The following is a 12084-nucleotide window of genomic DNA, read 5'->3' on the forward strand; positions in this document are numbered from 1 at the left end:
CACCACCACCACCTCCTTCTCCTCCTCCTCTTCCTCCTACTTTTTTCATTGGACTTTCTTCTCCTCCTTCCTTTTCCTCCTTCCCCTCCATTATCTTTATCATCATGACCATCATCATTATAGTTGATGACATGTCATCATGTCATGTTTTTCTATGCTTTTTCATACAAGAAATTGATAATTAGTGCTTAAATATTGCATTCTTTTGTGCTTAAATGGTATATTTTCTTGATCTTTTGATTTTATAAATTTTGTAGGAAATAAGGAGAAAAAGAAGCAAAAAAGCACAAAAAGAGCTAAAAAGAAGAAAAGAGAAATTTTGGGAACGCTTTGAAGATTGAGCACACTTTGGAACCTTAGGCCATGCTTTTAAAGGCGTGGCCCATGACCATGAAGCCTTGAGACATGCATCAATGCCGTATGCATGCATGCATTAATTCATGAAAATGCAATTGGCAAATGATGCTTTAACGTTAATGCATTAAGCATTATTAAATAAAGCCATACATTTCTAATTGGTAAATAAATGCTTTAACGTTAAATGCATTAAGCATCAATACTTAAAGTCATGGAAGCATGCATTTCATTTTAATGCCGTTAAAATAAATTGGCCAATGCATTAGCAATTAATTAATAAAGCCAATGATTTAATGAAAGCATGAGAATGAATGCAATGCCACGGCATTAAGAAATTTATGAAAGCATGCATTATTAAATCAATGCCAAGGCGTGAAAATAAAGCATGCATGCATTCAATTAATTAATACCATCATGCATTGGCATTATTTAATGGATGGAATGAGAGCTCAAGCAAGGATTAGCATTCATGGGCACTAAGTTGGAATCATCAAGGAAGCTGAATTGGGTGAGTAAACTGAGCGCTACAAAGAAGCACAAAGACATGCACAGCTCAGTTCACTAAGTGAACTTTATCGTGCCTTCTTAAAAATTAATTCAAGGCACAACCCCGAGAAATGAAGCCACAAGGTTTCGAACCCATGACCTAAAGGACAAAGGTGGAGTGCTACACAAGGAATATAAAGGGAGCTCAGTTAACTTTTCCAACTGAGCTCTACCTTTGTTTTCTTCACAAGGAAAATTGGAGCTGAATTGCTCCCACCAAGGATCGAAGAGAGGACCCTTCTATGCCCACAATGGTGCTCAGTTCACTTTTTCAACTGAGCGCTGCACTCTTCGAATTGTTGCAATCAAGGCATGCTAGGAGGCTGCACCAAAGCTTGTCACGCGCACAACTTGGCACACCAAGTGCAAGATGGAGAGCTCAGTTCACTTAATCAACTGAGCCGTTCCCTGGGAGTAGCACTCATGGTCCAAAATTCAATTAAAAATCAAATTGGATTCAATTCTTCACCAATTGAACCAAGGCCAATTAGACCCATCTCTCTTCAAATCCAAAGCAAGCAAAGCCCACATCATCACTCAAAGGTACAAGAACAAGTTAGAATAGGAATTTTATTTAAATTGTAATTTGTTTTTAATTTCAATTTCAATTTGATTTTCACTTTGTAAAGCCTATATAAGGCATCATTTTCATCTTTGTAGAGGAGGCTAGCTCTAATAGAGAGCATTAGGAAAGGCTGGCTCCAATAGATAGTAGTAGTAGAGAGCTCACTTTTACATCTTAACTTGAATTGGAGAATTGAAGGAATTCTGTTTCAATTCTCACTTGAATTATCTCTTGTTCTTTTACTACATAATTCAAATTTTATTTGCTATTTTAAATCTTCTTCTTCTGCAACTTTTGCTTTTCTATTTTGGATCTTGAATTGAGGTTGAAGAGCTCCATTGATTCAAATTCTGAGAATCATCTTCCACTCTTCCTCTCAATTGATCTAAGGATTGGGTTTTAATCTTCTCTGCTATTTTTAAAACCTCATTTTCTTCTGCAATATATTTTCTGACTGAGCAAAGGAGGATTGAGATCCAGATTTGCTTCCTGAGTTTATTGCTCTTCTTGGATCCTTTAATTCTCTTTTAGATTTTACAATTGAGCTAAGTTTCTTTCTGTCTTGTTCTTCAAGCAATTTTTCACTTCTGTTTGAATTTGCTGCACTTACTTCATCTTTTACTTCTTTGCTTGATTGCACTTTATATTTTCTTATTGAAGTTTTAATTCCCAGCACCCAATCCCTTTTACTTTTCATGCAATTTAATTATTCTGTAATTGTTCTAAGTGCTGCTTATTGCTTTCCTTTAAATTTCTTGCACCCAATCCCCTTTACATTTGATGCAATTTACATTTCTTGTCATTTAAGTTTCTGCAATTTACATTTCTTGCTCTTTAAGTTTCAATGCAATTTACTTTCTGCACTTTATAATTCTTGCAAATTTACTCTCTGTTGCTTCAATTTCACTTCAATTCACATCAATGTTAGCTTGACTAAACTAATCACCCACTAAAGTTGCTTGATCCATCAATCCCTGTGGGATCGACCTCACTCTAAGTGAGTTTTACTACTTGACACGACCCGGTACACTTGCCGGTGAGTTTTTGGTGTTGGAAATCTGTTTCCAACCCATCAAGTTTTTGGCGCCGTTGCCGGGGATTGATTTAGATCAACAATGATTAAGTGGGTGAGAAGTCTAGCTTAAGCATTTTTTTTTGTTTTTGTTCTTGAAACCAAGGTGTTTGTGTTTTTGCCTCACTAAGAAATTCTCATCTCTAATATGAGTAATTTCAATTTTCATTGATGTTGCATTTTACAAAATACAAATGGAGTTCAACTCATCTTATGGTCAAACAAAATTTTATGGGATATTACCCACCATCATCAATCTCTAATGGTGGCAGGGAATATCACCAAGAAAATACAAATTCTAAGCACTCTAATCCATGGAGATTTGCTTAAGAGACACAAGATGAGAAAGAAAATCATATGGGTTATTTTCCTCCACCACAAAATGATGCAAGTCATGATTCTAATGGTGGCTGGGAAGGGAATTCTAATGCTCCATATGATATTCATCCAAAGATATCATCACTTGACCATGCTTCAACAGAAAGCCCCCTTCAAAACTTACCACCCACACAAACTTCCAATAGCCAAAGACTCTCAAAGCTTGAGTCCATGCTCAAAAGATTTGCGCAGGAGAAAGAGAAATACCAGAAAGAACTAGAAAACTCCCTCAAAAACATGGAAGTGCAGATAGCTCAATTGTTAAGTGAAGAACTGATGATTGATGGTTTAGAAGTTATAGTAAACTCTCGTTGCAAGTATAGTTACTAAACCAAGCAATCGACCTTTCTTACAATCGTTTTGGTTGTCACAAGTAACAAACCCCTTTAAAATTGATAACCAAGTATTTAAACCTCGGGTCGTCTTCTCAAGGAATTACAGGGAGGTGTTCTTATTATTGGTTATGAGTCTTGTAAATTGGGGGTTTTGAAAGTAAGAAAGAAGTATGTTAAATAATAAGAAAAATAAAATAGTAATAATAAAATAAACTCTTGGCAAGGTATTAGCATTGGAAGTCCTATCCTTATCAATTGTGATGAGAATTAGATTTTAATCTCACTTTGTTAACCTCTAACTATGAAGGTAAATCAAGTGGATTAATTAGCTTAATCCTCAGGTCCTAGTCAATTCCTATGGAAAGACTAGAGTTATTGGAGCAACTTTCAATTTCAACCACTGCTTTCTTTGATAGCTCAAGTGTTATCAATTACTTAACCCAAGCCAAAAGGGAGAAAATATCTAAATTAAATCAAAAGCATCAATATAAATAAAGCAAAGCAATCTTAAATCTGAAATACCTCAATTAAGATTAATTAAGAAAATCATAACATGAATGTAGCATAAGCCAAATTGAAAAGATAAATATCAATTAAAGTAATAAAATAAAAGTAGAAAAATAAATTAAAGGAACATTGAACCTGTGATGAAGAAAAAAATAATCCTAAATCCTAAAACTAAATCCTAAGAGAGAGGAGAGAACCTCTCTCTCTAAAAACTACATCTAAAACTAAAAATTGTGAATTATGAGCTTGTTATTATGAATGGATGTATTCCCCCATTTTATAGCCTCTAATATGTATTTTTTGAGCCGAGAACTGGGTCAGAAACAGCCCAGAATTCGCTGGTTGCTATTTCAAACACGTTGATTTTTTGTCACTGCGATGCGTTCGCATGGAGCACGCGTTCGCGTCGCCTAGCTTCAGGGAAACTATGGCATATTATATATCAAATCAAAGCTCCGGACGTTAGCTTTCCAACGCAACTGGAACCTCATCGTTTGGACCTCTGTAGCTAAAGTTATAGCCGTTTGAGTGCAAAAAGGTCAGGCTGGACAGCATAGCAATTTCTCCAACTTCTTGTATTCCTTCCACTTTTGCATGCTTCCTTTCCATCCTCTGAGCCATTCCTGCCCTGTAATCTCTGAAATCACTTAACACACATATCAAGGCATCTAATGGTAATAAGAGAGGATTAAACATAGGGAACTTAAAGCCAAAGAAGCATGTTTTCAATCAAAGCACATAATTAGGAAGGCAAATGTAAAACCATGCAAATAGTATGAATAAGTGGGTAAAGAGTTGATAAAAACCACTCAATTGAGCACAAGATAAACCATAAAAAGTGGTTTATCATTGAGTGCAACGAAGAAGGAGGAAAAACAAAAGGAAGAGGCTACTGAGTCAAGTGAATTTTTAGTGAAGAAGAAAGAGGTAGTGAAAATATTTGAACCTGAAACTGCACTTGAGGTGACAAAGGAACATGAACATTCACAACCCTCACAAACTCCCCTGGACCAAAAAGTCTCAACAACTGAATCTGAGATTAAAAGATATGAAGAGGAGATGAAGAAATGTTAGGAAGATCAACAAACTTCCTCCATGAAAAAGCTATTAAGTCAAATGTTGAGTGCAAGGGAGGAAGTGGAAGAGCAAGAAAGTGAGGAAGACAACCAAAGAATTCCAAACTCAAGTGAACCAGAGAAGTACATAGAGAAAATCATGGAACCACCAATTCAAAAGGCTCTGGATGAATACAAAACTCCAATAATCACACAGCAACCAAGTCTTGATATCCAAGAAGTGAAGGCAATTAACAAGAGCACCAATCATGCCCCTGATCTAGCAAGCAAGCTCAATCAAGCTATGTACAAAAGGAGGCTTGCTGAGAGGAAACCAAGAAAGGGGACAATAGCTGAAACTTCTCCCCCTTTGAGGTCATTCCTCTTAACAAACTGGAAGAAGAGGAAGAAAGTGAACAACATGTCAACTGTAGGTATAATTTCTCTTCTCTGCTTTGTTTTCCTTCTTTTCTTTGTTTAAATTCAATAAATTGGCATATGGTTACATTCTAAGTTCGGTGTTGCCTTGCAACCATTTATTTTCAATCCCTTTGAATGACTGCATCAATTTTACATGGAAGTGTCACACTAAGATTCTAAGTTTGGTGTGTCACTTAATTTTCTATGCAAGTCATCCAGCAGCACCACTTGTTTGCATAATCACAATGCCTCTGCAGTTTTATTTTTCTCTTTTGATTTAACACTTTTTCATTCTACTTGCTTTACTCATTTTTCTGTTTTTAAATACTTTCCTCTAGTTTGCTTATTAATTGTCTTTGTTAGTACATCACCAAGAGATCCTTATTCATGACAAATTCTTGGCTTGGTGATTGTACTTAAAAAATAACAGTTTCATTTGCTTAGTTTTAATTCAAATAAATTGACATATGATTGCATTCTAAATTTGGTGTTGCTATGCAACAAAATTTAGTTCCAATTCTTACAAGATACTTGCATTAATTCCAAGTGAAAGTGTCACACTAAGTTTGGTGTGCTACTTATCTTTTATGCAATGTATTATGCACACCTTCTTATTTATGCAATCAAAATGTCTTTGTCTCTTGTGCCTTGATTGTTATCTTTAATTTTGCTTGCTTAAAATACATGTGCTACTAATATTTCATTATGAAAGACATTCATGATCCATCTTAGCCCCATAGCCATTGTTCTAATTGTTGCTTGAGGATGAGCAAGCATTCTTAGTATTAGTATGGGAAGAAGGAAGAATAGAAGGAAAAGGACAACAATAGAAAAGATGAATTGCAAGGTTATAAAGTTCCTTTTCCTCTCATTTGTTTCCACCACTATAATTTGCATGATTGTCTTTATCTTCTCTGTATGCATGTGTGTATGAATAAGCATAGTCTAATTTCTAAATGATAACATGTTGCTGTGGCATTATGACTATCAACTTGAATTCTGTGAGTTCAAAAGCAATAAATTATCATGATCATAAACAAACAAGGCATTAAAGAAGAACTTAGCATGTGCATACAAGTATTGCAAAGCTAGTATGATTAATTGTTGCTCAATTGTATTGGATTTTATTTAATTGAATTTTTCATCTAGGATATTTTGTGAAATCTTTTGAAATCATGAAAACCTTGAAGGAAGTAAATTCAAATAAAGCAAGAAAGAAAAAGGGAAAGAATGAGAAAGCTGAAGGCTCTGAGTACCAATGACAATTTCATTGTTAAGTACTTGTGGTGTTTATGTATCAAGTAAAATGCTTGAAAACAAAACACTTAGAAGTCAAGGCTAGGCCCAAGTGCAAAAGCACTCCCTCAAAGCTCAAGGCTCTGAGCATCAATGATTAGAGAGCTAAAAAAAAAACAAATGAGCTTAATGAAGTCCTCTAATTAAATGCTTGTGGTGCTTATGTATCAAGTGGTAATACTTGAAAACAAAGCATTTAGAGTCGTAGCTTTGTTATCAACTCATGGGGAAAAGCACCCAAAAGGAAAAGCTAATAAGAAAATCAAAAGCTTGTTTCAAGGAAGAAATATAAGGAAAAGATTTCATAAAATGAGCTAGATAGAAGCATCAATCATTTACATTTCTTTTGTGATTGTAGCATGCAGAGAAAACTAGCCTACCATGAACATTGAGTTGCTATTCTTCTTATCTTGGATTTTCAATCTTTATTGCATGATTCTTTTCTTGCTTGGGGACAAGCAAGGTTTAAGTTTGGTGTCGTGATGACATGTCATCATGTCATGTTTTTCTATGCTTTTTCATACAAGAAATTGATAATTAGTGCTTAAATATTGCATTCTTTTGTGCTTAAATGGTATATTTCCTTGATCTTTTGATTTTATAATTTTTGTAGGAAATAAGGAGAAAAAGAAGCAAAAAAGCATAAAAAGAGCTAAAAAGAAGAAAAGAGGAATTTCAGGCACGCTTTGAAGATTGAGCACGCTTTGGAACCTTAGGCCACGCTTTTAAAAGCGTGGCCCATGACCATGAAGCCTTGAGACATGCATCAATGCCGTATGCATGCGTGCATTAATTCATGAAAATGCAATTGGCAAATGATGCTTTAACGTTAATGCATTAAGCATTATTAAATAAAGCCATACATTTCTAATTGGTAAATAAATGCTTTAACGTTAAATGCATTAAGCATCAATACTTAAAGTCATGGAAGCATGCATTTCATTTTAATGCCGTTAAAATAAATTGGCCAATGCATTAGCAATTAATTAATAAAGCCAATGATTTAATGAAAGCATGAGAATGAGTGCAATGCTATGGCATTAAGGAATTTATGAAAGCATGCATTATTAAATCAATGCCAAGGCGTGAAAATAAAGCATGCATACATTCAATTAATTAATACCATCATGCATTGGCATTATTTAATGGATGGAATGAGAGCTCAAGCAAGGATTAGCATTCATGGACACTAAGTTGGCATCAGCAAGGAAGCTGAGTTGGGTGAGTAAACTGAGCGCTACAAAGAAGCACAAAGACATGCACAGCTCAGTTCACTAAGTGAACTTTATCGTGCCTTTTTTAAAATTAATTCAAGGCACAACTCCAAGAAATGAAGCCACAAGGTTTCGAACCCATGACCTAAAGGACAAAGGTGGAGCGCTACACAAAGAATATAAAGGGAGCCCAGTTAACTTTTCCAACTGAGCTCTACCTTTGTTTTCTTCACAAGGAAAATTGGAGCTGAATTGCTCCCACCAAGGATCGAAGAGAGGACCCTTCTATGCCCACAAGGTCGCTCAGTTCACTTTTTCAACTGAGCGCTGCACTCTTCGAATTGTTGCAAGCAAGGCACGCTAGGAGGCTGCACCAAAGCTTGTCACGCGCACAACTTGGCACACCAAGTGCAAGATGGAGAGCTCAGTTCACTTAATCAACTGAGCCGTTCCCCGGGAGTAGCACTCATGGTCCAAAATTCAATTAAAAATAAAATTGGATTCAATTCTTCACCAATTGAACCAAGGCCAATTAGACGCATCTCTCTTCAAATCCAAAGCAAGCAAAGCCCACATCATCACTTAAAGGCACAAGAACAAGTTAGAATAGGAATTTCATTTAAATTGTAATTTGTTTTTAATTTCAATTTCATTTTAATTTTCACTTTGTAAAGCCTATATAAGGCATCATTTTCATCTTTGTAGAGGAGGCTAGCTCTAATAGAGAGCATTAGGAAATGCTGGCTCCAATAGATAGTAGTAGTAGAGAGCTCACTTTTACATCTTAACTTGAATTGGAGAATTGAAGGAATTTTGTTTCAATTCTCACCTTGAATTCTCTCTTGTTCTTTTACTGCATAATTCAAATTTTATTTGCTGTTTTAAATCTTATTCTTCTGCAACTTTAGCTTTTCTGTTTTGGATCTTGAATTGAGGTTGAAGAGCTCCATTGATTCAAATTCTGAGAATCATCTTCCACTCTTCCTCTCAATTGATCTAAGGATTGGGTTTTAATCTTCTCTGCTATTTTTAAAACCTCATTTTCTTCTGCAATATATTTTCTGACTGAGCAAAGGAGAATTGAGATCCAGATTTTCTTCCTGAGTTCATTGCTCTTCTTTGATCCTCTAATTCTCTCTTAGATTTTACAATTGAGCTAAGTTTCTTTCTGTCTTATTCTTCAAACAATTTTTCATTTCTGTTTGAATCTGCTGCACTTACTTCATCTTTTACTTCTTTGCTTGATTGCACTTTACATTTTCTTATTGAAGTTTTATTTCCCAGCACCCAATCCCTTTTACTTTTCATGCAATTTAATTATTCTGCAATTGTTCTAAGTGCTGCTTATTGCTTTCCTTTAAATTTCCTGCACCCAATCCCCTTTACATTTGATGCAATTTACATTTCTTGTGATTTAAGTTTCTGCAATTTACATTTCTTGCTCTTTAAGTTTCAATGCAATTTACCTTCTGCACTTTATAATTCCTGCAAATTTACTCTCTGTTGCTTCAATTTCACTTCAATTCACATCAATGTTATCTTGACTAAACTAATCACCCACTAAAGTTGCTTGATCCATCAATCCCTGTGGGATCAACCTCACTCTAAGTGAGTTTTACTACTTGATATGACCCGGTACACTTGCCGGTGAGTTTTTGGTGTTGGAAATCCATTTCCATCCCATCAATAGTCATTGCCGTCTTCTTCTTATACATATCATTGTTATCATTATCGTTATTATTATTATCGTTATCATAGAATTTTTGTCATATTGATGACGTTGCCTGATCCAAAATATTTGTCATAGAATTTTCTCAAGTTTCTTCTTGTTTTACTCTGTTAACAAGAATAAAAACAAAAAAAATAAGCACAGAACAAGAAACACATAATGTTGCAAAATTACTTGGAAGAGGATGGACCTACATTCATTCAACTTAAAGAAAGAAAGAAATAAGAGAAAAAAAGAAGAAAAAAATCCAGCATTAAAGAAAACATTTTTGTTTATTTGTAGCAAGGTTGCGAGAATCGGATCGATCAATAAATCAGTAAGGTCACTGGTTCAATGGTTCCCTGATTCAGCTGGGGTTCAACCGGGGTTTAATCGTTTTAATTAAATATTAAATAAAATTATTAAAAAACTATATATAATTTTAAATATATAAATTCAATAATTTTTAACTTAATAAAATTCAAAATTTCACAATTTTACATAATAAATTATTCATAATTTAATACTATAAGTTCACAATTTCACAATTTTAAATATTGTTATTTAAAGAATATATTATTATGATTATGACCATTAGGGAGTAATACATAGTACTATAAAATATCCATTAGTATTTTAAAAATTTAATATATAATAAAATTGAAGACAAAAATTTCATTGATAGTATTCAGATTGAGTTAAATTGAAAACTAAATGGCTTAATTTTCACTAAATTTATTGATGACTTTAAAATAACTAAACGAGGCAGAGAATTTCCACTCAAATTGCTAAAAATTAAAGATCTTGCAGGCAATATTTTCAACCCAAGGCTAATTATTCAACATCAATTCTCTTAATATACAATTTGATTATCCCTTTTTGGGCTGCTAATATACAATTCAATTGAATAACACATTGATGAATGATAAACCTTATTTTTAAGGTTTATCTTGTGTTGAATTTAAAGGATTTTATCAACTTTTTCCACATTTACTCAATGAAATAGCATGGTTTTGTAATTCTCCCTTAATATGTGCTTAAGTGTGAAAACATGCTTTTAGGCCTTTAATTTGATAATTTTAATTTCCCTTTGATTTCACTAGATGCCTTGATGTGTTTGATAGTGAATTCAGGATGAAAAGGCTAGGAATGGATCAAGGGAGTGAAGAAAAAAGCATGCAAACTGGAGAACACATGGAAAATCAAGGATTTGGAGTGCATGAATCGATGCACACGCGTGACTTACGCGCACGCGTGGAAGATGAAGTCGCATGGCGACGTATACGCGTGACATGACGCGTACGCGTGGGAAGTAAAATGCCAATCGATGCGTATGTGTGACCCATGCGTAGGCGTCGCAGCTCGCACGTGACCTCTTTAAAGTGAAAATACTGGGGGCGATTTCTGAGCTTCCCAGACCCAAATCCAATGGCTTCTAGAGTCTACTTCATGCAGAATTGAAGCTTGAGCAAGGGGGGAGCACATAGGCGAGTTTTCATCATGCTTTAGTTAGTTTCTCTTCTCTTTCTTCTCTCTAGAATTAGGGTAGATGTAGATTAGGATTTCTTTAGATCTAGGTTTAATTCATGCTTTGATTTACTTTTCCTTTCTAATTTCTTGTTCCTTTACCTTTGCTTTCTTAGTTTAGTATTTTACTCTTTGTATTTGTCTACTTTGTTGTTGATGCACTCTTGTTTTCTTTATTTTTCTTTAATACAATTTATGTTTGATTTCTTTTATTGTCTAATTGCTTGTTGTTGTTAATTTCTTTGCAATTGGTAGTTGCAGATTTATATTTCTTGCAATTTTATTTTGCTTTCCTTTTATGCATTTCAAGTATTTGATTAAATGATTGGAAGGATGTTAGAGTAGATTTTTGTGTTCTTGGCTTGGGATGGTAACTTAGGTGAACTTGAGTTGTTAATGTCCAAGTGATTGATGATTGGTATCCATTGACTCTAGCTTCCACTAAGTTAAATAGTGAGGTGGCTAGGACTTATGGATTAGGATTGATGTATATCATTTGACTTTCCTTCACTTGTTAGAGGATGACTTAATGGGATTGATCCTTGCAATTATCATATTATGGTTAGTAACAAGGATAAAGATCCTTAACTATCAACCCTTGCCAAGAGCTTTATTAGTTCTAGTTTATCTCTTTTGTAATTTACATTTCTTGTTCATTATTTTAAAAAACCATAAAATATTCCTTCATAGCCAATAACAAGAACACTTCCCTGCAATTCCTTGAGAGGCGACCCGAGGTTTAAATACTTCAGTTTATTTTTATTGGGGTTTGTACTTGTCACAAAAAAATTTTTTATTGAGGAATTATTTGTTGATTTAGAACTATACTTGCAATGAGATTTCAATTGTGTAATTCTTTACCATACATACAAATTTTCATTCATCAAAATGGTGCCGTTGCCAGAGAATTGTAACTGTGTGCCTTGTTATTGGTTATTGTACATATGTTAATGTTGTATATATCTTGATTTTTGGTTGGTTTGCTAGTTGTAGGACTTTGTTTCTCTTTGCTTCTTAATAGTTTTGTTTTTATCTTTCTCTTTTCACTATGAATTCTCACCCCTTTGGCTACGAGTTTGGTTCAAATTATGTTGTAGGAGATGT

The sequence above is a fragment of the Arachis ipaensis genome, chromosome B4 (genome assembly GCF_059453495.1).
Source record: "Arachis ipaensis isolate K30076 ecotype BB chromosome B4, ASM5945349v1, whole genome shotgun sequence".
In the NCBI taxonomy this organism is placed as follows: domain Eukaryota; kingdom Viridiplantae; phylum Streptophyta; class Magnoliopsida; order Fabales; family Fabaceae; genus Arachis; species Arachis ipaensis.